This window comes from Alligator mississippiensis, chromosome 16, assembly GCF_030867095.1.
Source record: "Alligator mississippiensis isolate rAllMis1 chromosome 16, rAllMis1, whole genome shotgun sequence".
Taxonomy (NCBI): domain Eukaryota; kingdom Metazoa; phylum Chordata; order Crocodylia; family Alligatoridae; genus Alligator; species Alligator mississippiensis.
Window position 1 is genome coordinate 17,031,406 of NC_081839.1, and position 18,720 is coordinate 17,050,125.

The following is an 18,720-nucleotide window of genomic DNA, read 5'->3' on the forward strand; positions in this document are numbered from 1 at the left end:
TCCCTGCGGCAGTGCCGGGCGGGCGGGCGGGGCGCGGTGTCGGCACTGCTGTGGATCAAAGCAGCTTTTGCCCCTGGCCCCGCACGCCCTGCCCCTCCTCCTGGAGCCCCGAGGAGCGAGGCCGGGCGGGGGTGGCCGGGGGGAAACTGAGGCAGGGTCCGGCAGGACGGGAGCCGTGTGTGGGGCGGGGGCGGAGTAAACGGAGGCAGGGGAGGCCGAGCAGGACGCTGCAGGGTCCGGGGCAGCCGGGGCCCTGCCTCAGTTTCCCCGCGGAACAGCCCCGCCCCCCGGGTCCTGCGGCAGCTGCTGCCACCAAAGGGTTAACGCGGGGGCGGGGCGGCAGCAGGAGTGACGATGAGTGCCGTCCAATGACATCACGTGTGTGACGCCATGGGCGGAGGCGGGGCTCCGGGTGTGGCGGGGCAGTGCGCGGATCAGGGGCTGCGGGGCAAGAGTGAGGCGCATCGGCCTGCCTGGGCGGGCAGGGGCTCCGGTGAAGGGGCGGGGCTCCGGCATGGGCGGGGCTGCGAGTTGGGGTGGGAGAGCTGTGACTCGGGAGCGCGGGGCACCGCGGGGCTGTGCGGGACGGGGCCTGCAGGCCCGGGGTTGGTTGGGGAGACTGAGGCTGGAGCTGGGGCGGGAGCACTGCTGGGAGCTGTGGGGGGTCTCCCCGGGAGCGGGTGCAGGGCTGAGGGGTTCAGGGGAAACTGAGGCAGGGACTGGAGGGGTGTCTCCTGGCCTTGGAGCAGCCCCGCCCCCTCTGCGGGTCCTGCAGTGCTTACTGCCACCAAAGGGTTAACGCGGGGCGGGGCGGGGCGGCAGCAGGAGTGACTCCCACCTGAGGGTCTCTGATGTCACCTGGTGAAAGGAGCCAGGGCAGCTGCGGGTGGGCAGTGCGGGGCACCAGTAGGGCTGGGGGGCAGGGGCTGCGGGTGTGGCATGCGGGGCAGCAGGTGGCCTGGCGGGACATGGACTGCGGGTGGGGAGTGAGGCGCTCGGGGTGGGGGGGCTCTGGCAGGGCAGGGGGGAGCAGGGGCTCCTGATGGAGACGGGCAGGGGCACAGCTGGGGGAGCAGGGGTTGAGGGTGAGGGGCAGTGGCAAGGTCTGGTGGGGCAGGGGCTGCGGGCGGGAGTGGAGAGGTGCCGGGCGGGAGGCCCCACTGGTGTCTGGGGCTGTTGGGCCAGGCTGCACAGGCCAGCCCTGCCTGGCCGTGGGTGGGGGCTGTGGGGCGCGGGGCCCAGAGCAGGGCACTCTGGGGGGCGGTGGGGGGGCTGTCCCCTGTGGGTGCCGTGGGGGAGGGGAGTGGGGGCAGTGGAGGCACCTAAGGGCAGGGCCCTGGGCTGCGCTGGGTGCAGGCGGGGGCTGCAGGGCCTGGCAGAGGCCAGGCAGGAGTGAGGAGGGGGGCTGTGGTTGGGTGTTTCTGGCCTGTGCAGCCTGTGCGGGGCAGGAGGGGAGTGAGGACAACCCCGAGGCTGCTGTGTGTGGGGACACTTGGGAGGGGAGGAGTGCCATGTCCCAGCCAGCACAGCAGACTGCTTCCCTTCAGTTTTTCTTGTGCCGTTGCCATTCCCTTGTTCTCCCTGGGACTCTTGCTTTCCTCCTCCAGCTCCCTCCTTGCGTCTTCAGTGACCTTCAGGTGCAGTGTGCCACATCGGCCACAAAACTGAAAAGCCTGTAATATCAACCCTGGGGACTCGCCCTGCTCTCCTAAGTGAAAAGGTCACATAGGTTTCCCACTTCTGAGCCTCTCTGTAGCAAAGGGTGCTCACACTGAGCCCGCCCCTCAAAATCTCTCCCTCAGGACGCTAGATCCTTTCGAGGGAGCCAGGGGTACCACACCTATCAGCACCGTTAGGTGGGCAAATCTGATTCACAAGATGCACCCAGAGATTTCAAACAGAAATCCAGAGTTGTGGTCTTTGAGTTCTTTGCAACAGAAAACTGCTGGGTTTTTTTTTCAGTAGTTAAAAAAGAGTGAAAATGAAGAGCTGATGTTTTCTGAGGGGTTCCTCTGATTGATCCAGGTTGACAACCACTGCATTCGCTACCTCTGTAGTGACCATTTCTGCCAGTGCTGGAGCAGGGTCTGGGCTAGATGGACCGTGGGTCTTTTCTTCTTATGCCCCTTTCAGATCCCTGATTTTGGAGCTTCTTAATTGCTTCCATCATGTTTATTTTTTGGTTGCTGATGGCAAGCCCCTTCCCCATTTTGTATGCACACCTCAGCTCCCTACTCTTGCCCTGCAAACTTCCTCCCCTCCCAAGTACTGCATGCATGTGATGTCAATGTGTTAATGCATGAGGGAATGTAATCATGAACTACCAGGGCAGAGGAAGATCTTAGGTGAACAGAAATGGTATAACAAATAAAGTGAACGAATGAAAATACATACTCTGCAGTCCATATTGTTCTTCTAACTAATAATATACATGAACAAACTGCAGAAAGATCTTGGGCTAAGCAGGTGGTCTCTGAAACATCATCAACATGAGTATATGGCAATCATTTACTGTAAAACCCCACAAGTAGATGGCACCTTGTTTTTAATGCTTGTTCTATTTGCAGATGTACAAGACACTTAATCTTCGTATTGTTCTGCTTGGAACTGAGACGTGGACAGAAATGGACATTTACTCATTGGCTGGACCATGCTTTTCACTTTTTTACTCCATGGACTAGATAGTTCCTTAAACCCTGCATACACTTTGACCGTGCACAATTACTCCTGTAAGGTACTCTTTCATTTTCATATGACTGTAGATCAGGCTTGTCCAACATGCGGCCTGCCAAGCCATTTTATCTGGCCCGTGGCGGCAGCACTGCTGCCGCAGAGCACAGCCGCAGTGGCAGCGCACATTCCTCCACTTTTATGAAAGCTTTAAAAGGCATTTTCATTTATGTAACCAAATTTGCTATTTCCAATATTGGGATGTTATGGTTTTGCATCTGAAACGAGGAGAGTTCAGACTTTCTGTGCCTGCAGAGCTGGCTTTGTCCCTTTGAAGGAATATAAGAAGTGCCCCAGCACACTATACAAGTCGTCTCTCTAATCCAGGGGTGTCAAAAATACAGCAGCATGGGTCCAGCCTTTGGGGCCATGTCGTCTGGCCTGTGGGTCTGGGTCCTGGGGTGAGCAGTGGCAGCATTAATATCCACAGCTTCAGGAGTTGTGGCCATTCACACTGCTGCCGCTCGTCCCACTGCCAGATTCCCAGCCTCGTGGGCTGGATCCAGAGCGCAGCGCTGTGTCGCCTGGCCTGCAGGGCTGCTTGTCGACCAAACGTGACTTCAGGACAAGCAGTGGCCAACGTGGCTCTAGGACCCACAGCAATTAGTGCTGCTTGATCCACCACCACACTTCTGCCCTGCGAGCAGCCCTACAGGCCAGATGACGCGTCTCCACACTGGATCCAACCTACTCCGGCACCCCTGGGGCAAGGTGAATGCGATACCCCTGCTTTAATCCAACACTGAAGATCACTGGACGTTTCAGGGGAAAGGGCAGGACCTGTGCAGTTATGAGTGGCTTCTTCCTAAGGAAATGGTTACTTTTTAATCCCCTTAGATAACCTTGGGTTATACCCTAAAGCAGGCTTGTACAACATACGGCCCGAAGGGGGCCGCTTCCCATTTGCTGCTGGGGACGAGAGGAGGAGCCCGGCCGGGTCTGCACCGGCCAGCAGAAGCGGCAGCGGAGCCATGTGCTGCTCGGGACGGGACGAGCCTGCACCGGTCAGTCCCGAGCGGCACGCGGCTCTGCCGTTGCTTCTGCTGGCTGGCGCAGACCTGGCCGGCCTCCTCCTGTCCCCGGCAGCACATGGGACGCCGGCTTCAGCTGCATGCTGCTTTTCCTGGCCGGTGCCAACCCGGTTCTGCCCAGGCGGGTCCTGCAGCACCGTGTCAACCCAGGCATGCATGCCTGTCAACCAGCACCATGTCACCCCCTGCAACTTCGTTGGTGTCAAAGGCCAGGTGACATCACTTCCTGATATGATACCACTTCCTGTGACGTCTTTGAATACGGCTCGCCGGCCCCCTGGGTGATAAAACGTTTGTGATCCGGCCCCACATTCAAAAAGGTTGGACACCCCTGCCCTAAAGTTTGATGGTTTAAGAGACTTTCCAGGTTTTTTTTAATGTTTTTGTTGGCACCCGGGATATTCTGAATAGCTGTATCTTGTACACAATTCCCATAGTTTAATGATGCAGGGTGTGTCTCCATGTTCATTAATGCGCCCTAATTACTGCGCATTTCAGCCTGTGTTCAATGAAGTACTAACTAACTGTGCAGTCACTACAGTTACTGTGCAGTAGTGCTGGCACACGGTTATTTTGCAATACTTACTGCACATTAGCCTAATAACACCGCAAAGCAGGCTGATAGCATGGTTTTGAACAGCTGTGCTACTGCACAGTGTTTTTAGGCTAATGCGCAGTAAGCAACTTACGTAGACATGCCTGCATTGTGCTAAAGTAGTACTTACAATTGATACCAGAACATATATTGTCTTTCCATTCTGAGTATCCTCTTATTCTTTCTGTCCACACACTGTTAAAAGCACATTCGTGTTCAGGAGATAAATGTTAAAGCAATTCAGAAACGGAAGAATTACCAATGCGGCTGCAAACGTGATTTGGTAGCCTTGTGCGCTGTATTTACAGATTCATTTCAATGGCTACTTGAACCTGCTTGCAGCTGCAGCCTGAACTAGACCTGCAGTTAAATGGCAGAAGGGATATGGCTTATGAAAAGGAAAGGCAGGCTGCATCGCCTTCTCTGCTGAAGAGCTTTGCTTGAGGACATTGCCAAGCCACTTTTTTTCAAATAAGAAATTTAGAATAACATTTTGGAAGTTGGAGCCCCTACCATATCCTAGGGCTGTGTTGAGCTTTGAAATGAGACTGTCCTTTGGCTTTGCATCCCATGCAGGCTCAGGGCTAGTGCCAGGCCAAGAAATTTCTGAGACAAAATGTCTCCTGCTTAACGTCCTTGTTTCACGGGCGTTGGAATATAGAGCCTCTCTTTGGGTAGCATGCAGTTCCCCCATCACATCCAGTTTGCATGTGGTTTTTCCTTTCCTTCCCCCACACTTCCAGTGTAGGCAAGGAGGAAGGCAAGTGTTGTAGAAGTTGGCTGCAAGACCCAGCGACTCCCCCAGCTCTGCTCCTGACTGCACACATTCTGCTTCCTCTGGGAGTGCAGATAGAGGACACTAAATTATATAGATACTGCTTATCCCAGATTGTGAGAAGAGGCTTCCTGGCGGTCCTTACAGCCACAGAAAGCTTTGCAGGTTAACACTTGGGGATCTCGGTCTCAGTCTCGCCAGTGTGCAATTATCATACCTTAAAGTTTCAGCCCTTCTAAGTATGCCACAGGCTACCTCAAACTCTCAGTCCTCCTATTTGCCCTTTATGACTTCTTCCGTGCCATCGGTCACGATGTCCGCTGAGACTTCCTCTCAGTTTCCTAAAACCAACTGCAGTCTCCCATACCAAGGACTCTGCACGTGTTTCATGAGCAAGCCATATCCCCAGTGCTCAGAGCCTGGGGAAGGCCTCAACTCTGTGCAAGCTCTGGGAGGTAAAACATTTCAGATATGTCACTAAACATTTCAGATTTTCTTAGGTCTTCCCTTGTAGTTATAACTGATTACTAGATAAAACCTAGAGATTTGAATACATTTCTTGAACATTGACACACTTTTTTTTACCTATGAATCTGTATTTTGTGACTTGAGCCACTCGTGTAGCAAGCATTAAAAGGCATTGCCTTGCTTGTGCATGGACTCTCATTGCCTGTGTTCATCAGGCTGAATTTCATCCCAGTGAATGTCAATGTTGCATCTTGATACATAGACTCATAAATTTTTCTACGCTATCATTTTTAATTAATATGGCTTCCTCCATTATTTGTACAGCTACAAGCCAGTTCTCCTTAATAGTGGGCAGCTTGCATGAGAAAATGGAACAGTTTCACTCTGGCCTGCACAGCTTACCTTTACATATTGTAAATGCCTAATCTGAAGAACTCCTCATTTTTAAAATGGTTTCAAGTCATTTTAAAATATGATGACCAGTCAGAAAGTAATGTCTCCTATTTTTCTTTTTCAGCAAATATTTTTGAAATATAAACTTGCATGGTACTGCTAAACATGCAGTCGTTTTCCAACATAGTCTCTCCTTCTCCATCGGTGGCTTTGTATCCTGACCTTGCAAAAGTCCTTGTCCTTGTTGTACAGTCGCTGTTTGCACAGCTTCCATCATTTTGCCATCACCCCGAAAGTGTCCCCCTCATAATTCGTTCTTCAAGGCAATAAAAAGATGGCAATCAAGGGTACCAAGTCTGGGCTGGACTGAGGACGGGGCAGCGCAGTCCATTCAAATGATGCCGTTGTCTCTGAGGTGCGCAAACTGCTGTGTGGGTGAGCACTGCCACGCAGAAGCAGTGTCTCGGGCATGTCTCCCTTGGGACACATTAAAACGGGCTCGCATGCAGTTTTCAGCTTGAAGTGCAGGCTCCTGTTCTTGGACAGAATTTTTTCGCACTGGCTGCTACTGGTTTGCTTTGAAGGGAAAAATTAGGAAGCAGTACTTTCTGACTGAACCTCATTTGTACCATTTAAAACGTCCTTTGTTGACTCCTGCAGCCTTTCACCTTTCAATACTGTTACTGCACCCCTGAAAAAGTATAATTGCTCCTGAGGGGGGAATTGTAATCAATAGTGACTCTAGGTTTGAAGACCTTGGGTATAAGAGGACAAATTTTCAGGGAAGAAGAACAAGAAAAAGTTCTTTCTGTAGGTAAAACAAGTATTGTTCTTTACTGATTGATGCTGTGAAATCTATGCCAACTGCAGATTGTAGTAGCATTCAATATATTGTAATGCATTTTCTCGACAGAGGCAGACACTATCGAGGCATACTAGGACTGGTGACACAAGGAACTGTATGCAACACAGACGCCTCACCATGTATTATTAGGGTAAGTAAAGAGTATCTTGCAACATGTCGTGTGATACCAGATTGTTTCAAATCTTTTCTGCAGTCAGGCTGAACTGGCATTTCCGTGTGGTGTGGCACTTGGGTTTTCCTGATTTTTGAGTTGTATCAAATGGATGGCCAGTTGAGATGCTTTCACATTATTCCTGTTCTTGGGAACTTACAGTTTTGGTTCTTCAACTTTTTATTTAATCCACTGTGACAAACTGTAGGAGGAAAGGAAGGAAAATGGCAAGGATGCTTTCTGGTTAAGTGGGTTAGGTGTTGTGCAGTATAATCATTTCATTTTTAATACAAAGAGAGAGAGCAGTTGGTCCAGTCCAGTCCAGTCCAGCCCTGCAACGAAGCACGCTCATGCCCGGCCCAGCCCTTCTGCAGCGCGTTGCAACAGGGTGGGAGCAGCCATGGGCTGCTGCCAGCCAGGGCTGTTGTGACCAGGCTCAATGTGCTGTGCAGGAATAAGCCCTGGGACAACATCCCCTGGAGTTTATTGCTCCAGGGTGCACATTTTACACAGCATGGCCAGGAGCAAAAACACGCTGGATCAATAAGCCCTGGATTTTTTTGTGCACATTAATTGCACATGTAGACACACCCACACTGATGTTAGCTGATCTCACCAGCAGCTCTGCATGCTTATGGGGGAGGGAAAGGCTCCCCTTGGGCAGGGGGGAAAAAACTCAGCAACACTGATCCTGACCCAAAGCTTAGCTGAGGTGGGGGCATTTTTATTATTATTAATTTATTTTTTAAACGTTCTTGTCTCAGGCCAAATCAGCCAAACCATTTCCAAATTCTATCAGCAGAGCACGGCTCAGTCATTCAAGTGTGCGAGCTGCTACCCCCGCCCTGCCAAGTCTCCTCCCTCCCAGACTCTTCAGCCTGGGGCCTCAGATACTCCCAGATCCATGGCAGGCATCCCACATGCAAGCCCCAAGCCCGTGAGGGCCACAGCACAGAAGCAGCTGGGATTAAAGAAGTTTTAGAAGGAAAATTTCAGACCAGTTTGGCAAGTGAGTGTCCTAGGGTTGGCCATGACATTCCCATGACAGGGCCAGCTCCAACCCAAGGGTGCCTTATTTTTCCCGCCACGCCTTGTTGGTAAAGTGATAAATAGGGAGGATGCCCACAAGACTTTGCACAGTTCCCCGTCCCACTAAACCCTGCTAGACCATACTGGCTCACTGGGCCCCGCTCCCAGACGGTTCCTCAAGCCTTATGGGATAATTGCGTGGCTCCAAATCCTCCCCTTTACCATGCCCCATGCTTCGCAGATATAATACGAACAGTTGACTCACTGAGCCCTTTCCAAGCCTGAAGCTGGGTCCCTTTCACGTCCCTCTCTGTTGTGCCCCTCTGGCACTGGGCCCTTCGGCCCTTGTACCCGCGCCATTCTGGCACTGGGCTCTACACAGTAGGGCGCCCCGGCCACTTGGCATTAACGAGGCCACTTTTCCTACAAAGGCTTAGAGCAGCTAATCATCAGGTAATAAAATAATGTAGAAAAGAGACCAGGAGAGCAAAACAAGGTCAAAAAGGAAGTTGAGAACCAGCATAAAAACAGACCCTCCTCCTTGAAGAACGCCCCAGCCTAGCTCTCTTTCCTAGGATGCTCATTCCCATGATGAAATTTGCCTTTTTTTTGCCAATTTAATGGCATTACAGTTTGCACATGTGGATTTTTCTGGCGATTTAAAAGTCTTTTTGGCGATTTAAAGCAAAACGCATTCCGATGTATTTTAGTTTGGATCTCCAGGAATTAAACCGATGCGTCCATGGATTCATCACATGAAAACAGAAATGCACTCAAAGACTTGTAATGAGCCCCTTTGTCCCCCAGACAGTGTTGCAACTTTTGTGTCATTCACCCCTTTGTCCCCCAGATGTCTCTCCAAAATTGGAGGTTGATGGGGAAGAGGATACCTGCACTTTTTCAGTAACTGGGTGTAATGTGTTTCTGCGGATGCGTTGCGTTGCACACCAGATGATGCGGTCCACCCAGCCCAACGTGAGTCAATCTTTGTTCGCCTGTATGGACACCTGTACCCCCACCTTTGTGGGCAGTGGTACTAGGAGGGCCTTGAGAGCTGTAGCCCTAAAAAGTTCATCCTAGCCCCCCGTCCCGGTGCTGCCGCCCGCCCGCAGAGACACGGCACATCTGCCTGGCTGCACGGGACAGCCGGGCTGCAGCTCCCTGCAGGTCAGTGTAACGGGCCAGGCGGGGAGCGAGACTGAGCTTCGGGCAGCTCGTGGCAAGGGATGGGGGCGCAGGGGGAGGGAGGGCGGGGGGCTGCCTCCGTGTGATCAAGAGTGGGGGAGGGGGAAGGTCCTGTGAGGGGCAAGTGTGTGTCTGTGCGTGTGTGGGTCTGGCTGTGTGGGTCTGGGTCTGTGTGTGTGGGTCTGTGTCACTCTGCACATGGTCACAGACACAAACACACTCTCCCACCTGCCATAAACACAGACACACACATGCACATGGACACAAACACACTCTCCCTCCCTTCATGAACAGACACGCATGCACACAGGCACATGCATGCACACATGCAGACAGGCTGGGTGGGGCTGGGGGGTTGCAAGGTGCAGGGCACCTATACAGGCAGGTGGGGGAAGCTGTGCGGTGCAGGCACAGGGCAAGGCACGTGGTGGGATGGAGGGGGGCTGCATGGGCTGAGGGTGCAGTAGGGGTGTGAGGAGAAACTGGGGCTAGAGCTGGGGCAAGGGCTGCCGGCATGGGTGGGCGTAGAGCATGGCTGGAGGGTCCCTTGCAGCAGGCGGACAGTGCTTGCCCCCGCTGGCTCAGAGATTGCTGGTTCGACGGTGCCCCCGGCTCTAATCGAGTACCAAAAACATCAGCAGGGTGCATAGTTATGTGCTTCCCTCTGCTGTAATTTAATGTGAATAGTACACTGAGCTTAGTTCAATTGAAAGGCTATCACCTGTAAACACTGATGAATTGATTTAAAACAAGTCATTTTAAATTTAATAAACCGGTCTAATTTCATGAGGATTAAACTGTGTCACATGTACAAGCGTCCCTAAACACTTAATATTTATAGCTCTTAGCTGCCCCTTCTGTCCTGGGAAAGGCGGTGTCATTTAAAAAAAAAAAAAAGTGCTTTGTGTTTAAATACTAAAGCTGTGATATTTCCAAGTAAATATTTTCACTTTGAACCAAAGTAAAAGATCTAGTCTAGTATATTCACTTGGGCGGTATGTTTTTTGAAGTTTAACTCTTCACTGAAAAATTGTGTGTTGCTCACGTTGGAATCTTTGGTTTTAAAACAAAAACTCATTTGTTTTAGGGTTTTTTTATTTGAAATCATTTTTACTACCAGGAGTTTTCCCTTTTCACATTTCAATCAGAAGATATTTAGAGGAAAGTTGCAAACGTAAAAGGCATTTGCAAAATGCTGCACGCTGGATACGGGGCATTGGCATTTCCTGCCCATAAGCAATCTGAAGTCTCGGGCAGGGCGGCTCAGTGGTCACACACCCTCTGCTGTTCCCAGCCCTAAGGAGTCCTGTCCCCTGAGCTCCAGGGCTGAGACATGCTGGGATTGCCCTCTGAGCACAGACACGTTTGAGCTTGTGACTGAGACTGCAATGAATTGTCCACAACTAGACACTGCTCGCATTGGCCAAGGCAGGAGCAAGGAAGCCACACCAACCCATAAGGCGCCCCTCACCAACCATAAGGCGCCACGTGGGGGTGACTAATGGCCCCTGAAAAGAGGTGTGTTAGAGGAGGAAGTAGCAGATGACGCTCCCCCTTCTGCCATTTCTCAGCATAACTGTGCAGACGTCACCTCCAAATGCAGACAGCCTATGAGAGCATGAAGGCAGGGGCACTCAATCGGTCAGCATAGTCTCTGCGTGCCCAGATCAACCAGGGAGAGTTGCGGGCATTAGGCTTTTTGAGTAGCAGGCAGGGGAAGGCAGGTGATATCTTTGGAAGAAAAGTAATTGCCGTCTCCTTTTAAGCACATCTTTTTTCAGTATTTCTGGAAGTGTAGTGTATGTTTTCTCTCCCTGGACAGGCGTGGTGTCCCCTAGGAGCCATTACATAGACACAAGTCCTCCTTCCCTATGTGGCTGTGACCCATGTGTGATAAGGCCCAGCATCAGCCTGGGCTCTGCACATGTTTTGTGATATGAAAAACTGGATTTTGAGTGGGAAACCACAGAGGCAGGTTCTGAAGAGTTTTCCTGCATCATAGAGATACAGAATAGATGCATAATCACACTATTACACGAAGAAGTACTAAGAAGAAAATTGGATCTTTGGTCAGTGCTGTGTTTCCAGAGGTGTTTTGTGGGTTTCTTCTCCTTCTTGCAGTACAAAAGGCTTGAGGAAAATGAAACCAAGGTGCCAAACTCAGTGCTCCTTTTGACCAGCATACTGAACACTAAGTTAATTCCTAAATATATGTTGTAAGTGAAAAACCGTTCTTCTGTTCTTTTCAACTGAACTACTAGTTTGAGAAATATTAACACCAGAAGACTTGCCGTTCTGTGCTAATCCAGTGGTCTGTCTAATCTGGTATGCTGTCTACGACTGGTCACAATTATTGGGGAATAATTGACTGAAGGGTAACGTTGAGACGGGCATCCAGTCTAGATATGAAAAGAGAAAGGGATAGAGACCCTACCACTTCTCTTTGGTTTACTGGTTAATCCACCTTGGTTTTGGGGGTTGTTTTAAAGCCCAGTTTTAACCTGCAAAACCTTAATTCTTGTTTTACCAGTCTCCCCTATAATTAAAAAACAAAAACCAAGCAAAAACTAAAAATCCTTTAGTCCCCTTTTTCCATTATTTTGGCTGAGATTGCTGGTATATTAAATGACCTATAATTTTCCTCCTTGTTCTGATTGCCCTTCTTAAAAAATGGACTAATACAAGCTTTCTTTCCATCTTATTTTAGTCGCATTTAAAATATTCCCCATTAACAGCAGCAACAGGATGCAGATCTTTGTAGTCAGCTCTAATACCACAGGGTTCAGGGTATCCAGCCCTACTCATTTCAAAAGGGTTTTCTCCAGTAAGAGCTGTTTTATGCTTTACTAGCCAATCTCCCGTCGTGAATGATAGAGCATTTCAGGGGGAGCTGACATGCCCCCAGCCCACACTCTTTGGGGCCGGTCATGTAAACCAGGGGTAATTATTTTGGGTGGAGGATGACTTATCAAGTTTTGGCAAGCTGTTGAAAGCTGCATGGGTAGCTCCACCCCCTGGCAGGTGCCCCACCCCCTGGTCACTGTCTTGTGACCGGAAGTCCCGCCCCCGAACCCCTGACCTTCGTTACCAGATGTCAGTCCCCTTGCCCCCGGAAGTACCCTTCCAGCAAGGGGTTGTGCCGTCTTGGAGCCAGCAAAATACCAAATTCCATTCGAAAAAGGAAACCTCTACAGCATTCGTGAATTCGATTTCCAACTGTTTTTGTCCTGGTTTACACGTGTTTGTGTCGTGCACACAGAGGGGATTGCACAATGGCTTGAAATGCAGTTTTAGTTTTGTATATTGGGGGGTGCGTATAGGTTTGTGGGGGGCTGTGGGTGTGTGGGCACGTGGGGTGAGGGAGCACGTGGGTGTATGTGTGTGGATATGTGGAGTGTGGGTGGGTATGTGGTCTGTGGGGGGCTGTGTGAGGGGGTGTGGATGTGGGGATCAGCATGTGTGGCAGTATGAGGGGAGTGTGGGTGCTTGTGTATGGTGGGGAGTGTGTGTGGGACTCCTCCAATGAGCACACACACTCACCCACCCACTCTTCCCCTCTCTGCACTCCCACACCCACCCACTCTGCCCCCAGCTGCACACCCACACCCACCCACCCAGTCTGCCCCTGGATGCACACTCACACCCACACCCACCCACTCTGCCCCGGCTACGCACGCACACACACACACACACACACTCTGCCCCTGGATGCACGCACACACACCCACCCACCCACCCACTCTGCCCCTGGCTGCACGCCCACAGCCCCCGGCTGCATACCCACACCCACCCACTCAGCCCCTGGGTGCACATGCACACCCAACCACGCACTCTACCCCTGGGTCCACTACCAAACCCACTCACCAACTCTTCCCCTGCCTGCACACCCACACCCATGCATGCTGCCCCTGGCTGCACATCCATACGTACCTGATAACACTAAGATGTGGGGCGAGGTGGACACACTTGAAGGGAGAGAGAGGCTGCAACTAGATTTAGACAGGCTACAAAAGTGGGCAGATGAGAATAGGATGGGGTTCAATGTAGACAAATGCAGGGTGCTGCACCTTGGGAGAAGGCATCCACAGCACACATACAGGCCGGGGAGTTCCCCTCTTGAAAGCACAGAGGTGGAAAGGGATCTTGGAGTCATTATTGACTCCAAGATGAACATGAGCTGCCAATGCCAGACCGCAGCCAGCAAGGCCAGCCAGACCTTGTCATGCATCCAAAGGTGCATCTCAAGCTGGTCCGGAGAGGTGATCCTCCCCCTCTATGTGACTGTGGTCAGGCCGCAGTTGGAGTACTGCATCCAGTACTGGGCACCGCACTTCAAAAGGGATGTGGCCAGCCTGGAGAGGGTTCAGAGGAGGCCACCCGCTTGGTGAGAGGGCAGCAGGGCAGGCCCTACGAGGAGATTGAGGGACCTGAACCTGTTCAGCCTCAGCAAGAGGAGGCTGAGGGGGGACCTGGTGACTGCCTACAAGCTCATCAAGGGGAATCAACAGCAAACAGGTAGAGCCCTTTTCTCCCCAGCACCACCTGGGGTGACGAGGAACAATGATAAGAAGCTGATGGAGAATAGGTTTAGGTTGGAGATCAGAAGGCAATATTTAACAGTTAGGGTGGCCAAAATCTGGAACCAGCTTCCCAGGAAAGTGGTCCTCGCCCCTACCTTGGGCAAATTCAAGAGGAGGTTGGACGATCACCTGTCTGGGGCCTTGTGAACCCAGCATTCATTCCTGCCTGTGGCAGGGGGTCAGGCGAGATGATCTGTTCAGGTCCCTCCTGACCCTAGCTACTATGATACTATGATACCTACCCACTCTGCCCATGGCTCCACAACCACACCCACCCACCCTTCCTTTGGTTGCAAACCCACACCCATTTACCCACTATGTCCCTAGCTGCACACCCACCCTCCCACTCTGCTCCTGGCTGCACACGCACACACACACACACACACACACGCACGCCCACCCACTGTGCCCTGGGCTGCACACCCCCACCCACCCACACACTGTGCTCCTGGCTCCACAGCCACACCCATCCACCCATTCTGCCCCTGGCTACACACCCCACACACACCCCCATGACACACCCACACCAGACAAACACACCCCCTAGCGGGGGTGGGGGTGGGCTGCAGGCAAGGAGTGCAATTGCTGGGGGTGGGACGGGCTGCGCTACTTAGTCCAGCTGAGGCTCCTCCTGGTCCTACTGCCCCTGACTTCTGTCAGCATGGACAGGAGCTGGGGCAAGTCAATACATTTTTAAAGCCCAAGGGCTTCCTCTGCCTCCGGCTCCCTGCATGATTGTTAACAGTCATATAATGGGACGTCATCATTCCTCTCTTTCCTTTTCCTTTGAGCATTAAAATCTTATTGTTCCTTTGCCCTGCCACTGGTATTATCCATTTCTCCTCTTAACCAAGCTGGACTTCTAAGGAAAGTAATGAGGAAATGAGATTTCAAGACTTTATAGTAACCCTTTTTGAAAAACTCCCAACATTTTCCCACATTTTCCAAACATAAATTTCCTTTTTTTAGCATTGGGAGTTGTTTGGACACGTTTTCCATTCTTCCAAAATCATGGTAGTGAGGTCATGGTGTGTAGCCAGCATGTTTCCAACAACCTCTTTCCAGCCATCATCACAATGTGGTCTAAAACCATGTTACTCTGTAATGGATGAGATATCTTTTGTTTTAGAAAATGATCTCAAATTTTCAGAACTAGTTTTCCTACTTGTCTCTGTATATCCTGTGGGTAATGCATATTTATTCCCTTTCTTCACTTTGCAGATCGGCACTTCAGGAACAACTCGTTCTGTTCTCTCCTTTGATCTGGGGGATCGTAACAGGTTCCTGCCAGTGTCCCGTCCTGTGTGACACACATTCAAGGTCCTGCTGTTGGGAGCCACCACTTCTTGTAAACCGAGGCACTGCTCTCAGTGCCTCCCTTCTGCTCTGGTACCCACTTTGTGCTTCAACCAACTGGTCATTTTAAAAGTTTAGTCCAATGACTCGTCCCATAAATTTCAATAATACCTCCCCTGCATCTCCTTTTCTACAGCCTAACCACTCTCAGTTGTTTAACCTTTTCCCAACGGCTTGAATTTCAACTGCTACAGTAGGTTGGGGCAGATGGTTGTCTGACTCCATTGTCTCATTACTTGAGACCTGCAAGCAAACTTCAGGATCCCATCCCGACTTGAAGTTACTACTTATGAGCTTATGTAAGGAATCAGCCTCTTCCAAGGAAAGCTCTTCCTTGGCACTCCCCAGAAAGTTTTGTTTGGTCTCTAACCTGATGGACCCCTACAGCCAACCCTGGCATGGGTTTCCAAGCGGTGTTGAGACCCTGCCTCCTTGTTGGCCTTTGTGCGTTAGACAGCCTGTCTGCTCCCACAGCTGTGACTGTGTGACCCACACTCCTAGAGACCAGGTAACCCCTGCTGCCCTTTCTGAACCGTTTTCATGCATACACAGATACCTATGAGCCAATTCCCAAAAAGCAAACCTTTAAATGCCATTTTCTAAGCCAACAGGGGAGAGGGAGGAGTGCCATGTCCCAGCCAGCACAGCAGACTGCTTCCCTTCAGTTTTTCTTGTGCCGTTGCCATTCCCTTGTTCTCCCTGGGACTCTTGCTTTCCTCCTCCTGCTCCCTCCATGCCTCTTCAGTGACCTTCAGGTGCAGTGTGCCACATCGGCAACAAAACTGTTAAAAGACTGTAATATCAACTCACCCTGCTCTCCTAGGTATCCCACTTATGAACCTATCTATAGCAAAGGGTACTCACATTGAGCCCCTCAAAATCTCCCCCACCAGGATGCTAGATCCTTTTGAGGGAGCCGGGGGTACCACACCTATCAGCACCGTTAGGTGGGCAAATCTGATTCGCAAGATGCACCCAGAGATTTCCAACAGAAATCCAGAGTTGTGGTCTTTTTGAGTTCTTTGCAACAGAAAACTGCTGTGTTGTTTTTCAGTAGTTAAAAAAGAGTAAAAATGAAGAGCTGATGTTTTCTTAGGGGTTCCTCCAATCGATCCAGGTTGAGAACCACTGCACTAGCTATATCCAGTTCAATTAGTTACCTCTATAGTGAACATTTCTACCACTGCTGGAGCAGGGTCTGGGCTAGATGGACCATTGGTCTGACCCAGTACGGCACATTTTTTGTTCTTATGCCCCTTTCAAGTGCCTGATTTGGGAGCTACTTAATTACTTCCAGTATGTTTATTTTTTGGTTGCTAATGGCAAGCCCCTTCCCCATTTTGTATGCACACCTCAGCTCCCTACTCTTGCCCCCCAAACTTCCTCCCCTCCCGAGTACTGCATGCATGTGATGTCAATGTGTTAATGCATGAGGGAATGTAATCATGAACTACCAGGGCAGAGGAAGATCTTATGTGAAGAGAAATGGTATAACAAATAAAGTGAACAAATGAAAATACATATTCTGTAGTCCATATTGTTCTTCTAACTAATAATATACATGAACAAACTGCAGAAAGATCTTGGGTCAAGCAGAAGGCCTCTGAAACATCATCAACACGAGTATATGGCAATCATTTACTATAAAACCCCACAAGTAGATGGCACCTTGTTTTTAATGTTTGTTCTATTTGCAGACGTACAAGACACTGAATCTTCATATTGCTCTGACTGGAACTGAGACATGGACAGAAGTGGACCACATAACAGTTACTCATTGACTGGACCATGTTTTTCACTGTTTTTACTCCATGGGCTAGACGGTTCCTTAAATCCCACGTACACTTTGACCGTGCACAATTACTCCTGTAAGATAGTCTTTCATTTTTGTAAGACTATGTAGATAGTGTTTCTGATGTGTATTAGCATCAGTATTAAATGCACATTCCTCAGCTTTTATGAAAGTTTTAGCACTCATTTTCATTTATGTAACCAAACTTGCTATTTCCAATATTGGGATGTTGTGGGGTTTTTGCATCTGAAACGAGGAGAGTTCAGACTGTCTGTGCCTGCAGAGCTGGCTTTGTTTCTTTGAAGGAATATAAGAACTGCCCCACCACACTATACAAGTAGTCTCTCTAATCCAGCATGTCAAAAATACAGCAGCATGGGTCCAGCCTGCGGAGCCATGTCATCTGGCCTGTGGGTCTAGGTCCTGGGTGGTGGGGTGAGCAGTGACAGCATTAATATCCACAGCTTTGGGAATTGTGACAATTCACGCTGCTGCCACTTGTCCCACTGCCAGATTTCCAGCCTCATGGGCTGGATCCAGAGCACAGCACTGTGTCGTCTGGGCTGCAGGGCTGCTTGTGGGCCAACAATGTGACTTCAGGACAAGCAGCGGCCAACGTGGCTCCAGGAACCACAGCAATTAATGCTGCTTGACCCACCACCACACTTCTGGCCCTGTGAGCAGCCCCACAGGGCAGATAATGTGTCTCCACACTGGATCCAACCTACTCCGGCACCCCTTTCTATTGGTACTTGTGATATTCTGAATAGCTGTATCTCGTACACCGTTTCCATAGTTTAATGATGCAGGGTGTGTCACCTTGTGCATTTATGTGCCCTAATTACTGTGCATTTACTTCAGTATGTGTTCAATGAAGTAAAACTAACTGCACAGTAACTACAGAAAGGATGTGGACAATTTGGAGAGAGTCCAGCAGAGGACAATGAAAATGGTTGTGGGGACATGACTGGTGAGGAGAGGTTGAGGGAAATGGGCTGACTGAGTCTGCCTAAGAGAAGACTGAGGGGATTTAATAGCAGCCTTCGAGTCCCTGCAGTGGGGTTGCAAAGAGGATGGAGCTGCACTGTTCTCAGTGGGGAAAGGTGACAGGACAGGGAGCATTGGGCTCAACCTGCAGCAAGGGAAGTTGAGGTTGGGTATTAGGAAAAACTTTCTCACGAGGCGGGTGGTGAAGCACTGGAACGAGTTACCCAGAGAGGTGGTGGAGTCTCCATCCTTGGAGGTTTTGAAGACCTGACTAGACAAAGCCCTGGGTGGGATGATGTAGTTGGGGCTGGTCCTGCTTTGAACAGGGGGTTGGACTAGATGTAATCCCGAGGTCCCATCCAACCCTCGTTTTCTATGATTCTGTGACTCTATTACCTCTGTGGAGCTGTCAGACGTCTGTTCAACATGCGTTAGGTAATACCATCCGCTGACACCCCTTGCCGGAAAAGTCCATAGCACATTTTACTGCTTGAATACTTGGAAGCTTGCCTTGTATGTGCAGTTAACATGCTCTAAGTGTAACGTATACCAAGACACTTACACAGCTAAGGGGGGAAACATGATCAGCTATGCAGACTGCAGGGGGAGGCGGCTTGAAGGCTGCCAGCTGGGCACCGTGGCTGAACCTATCCTGGGCACCTCAGCTCACTGGCTGGGGTTAGTGTTTCCACCATGAAAGACTGCCTGAGTTTCCAGATGGATATTGTCCCCAGGCAGCCCGAGGCTTTCCTTGGCTGTGGAAACCCCTTCCCCATTCACAGC

At 50.6% G+C, this 18,720-nt stretch overlaps 1 long non-coding RNA gene across 10 annotated transcripts; it reads left to right on the forward strand.

Moving 5' to 3' along the window:
• Positions 1 to 401: 401 nt before the first annotated feature.
• On the forward strand, positions 402 to 17,122 carry LOC132246419 (uncharacterized). Of its 10 annotated transcripts, none has more exons than XR_009457666.1 (6): positions 402 to 493; positions 2,568 to 2,734; positions 6,906 to 6,987; positions 8,888 to 9,204; positions 11,344 to 11,438; positions 15,024 to 16,679. It is a non-coding gene; the product is annotated as an uncharacterized LOC132246419 (long non-coding RNA). The 10 variants fall into 10 exon arrangements; XR_009457668.1 differs by having other exon boundaries at positions 403 to 493; positions 8,888 to 9,012; XR_009457667.1 differs by lacking the exons at positions 11,344 to 11,438; positions 15,024 to 16,679 and adding an exon at positions 16,856 to 17,122.
• Positions 17,123 to 18,720: the final 1,598 nt, after the last annotated feature.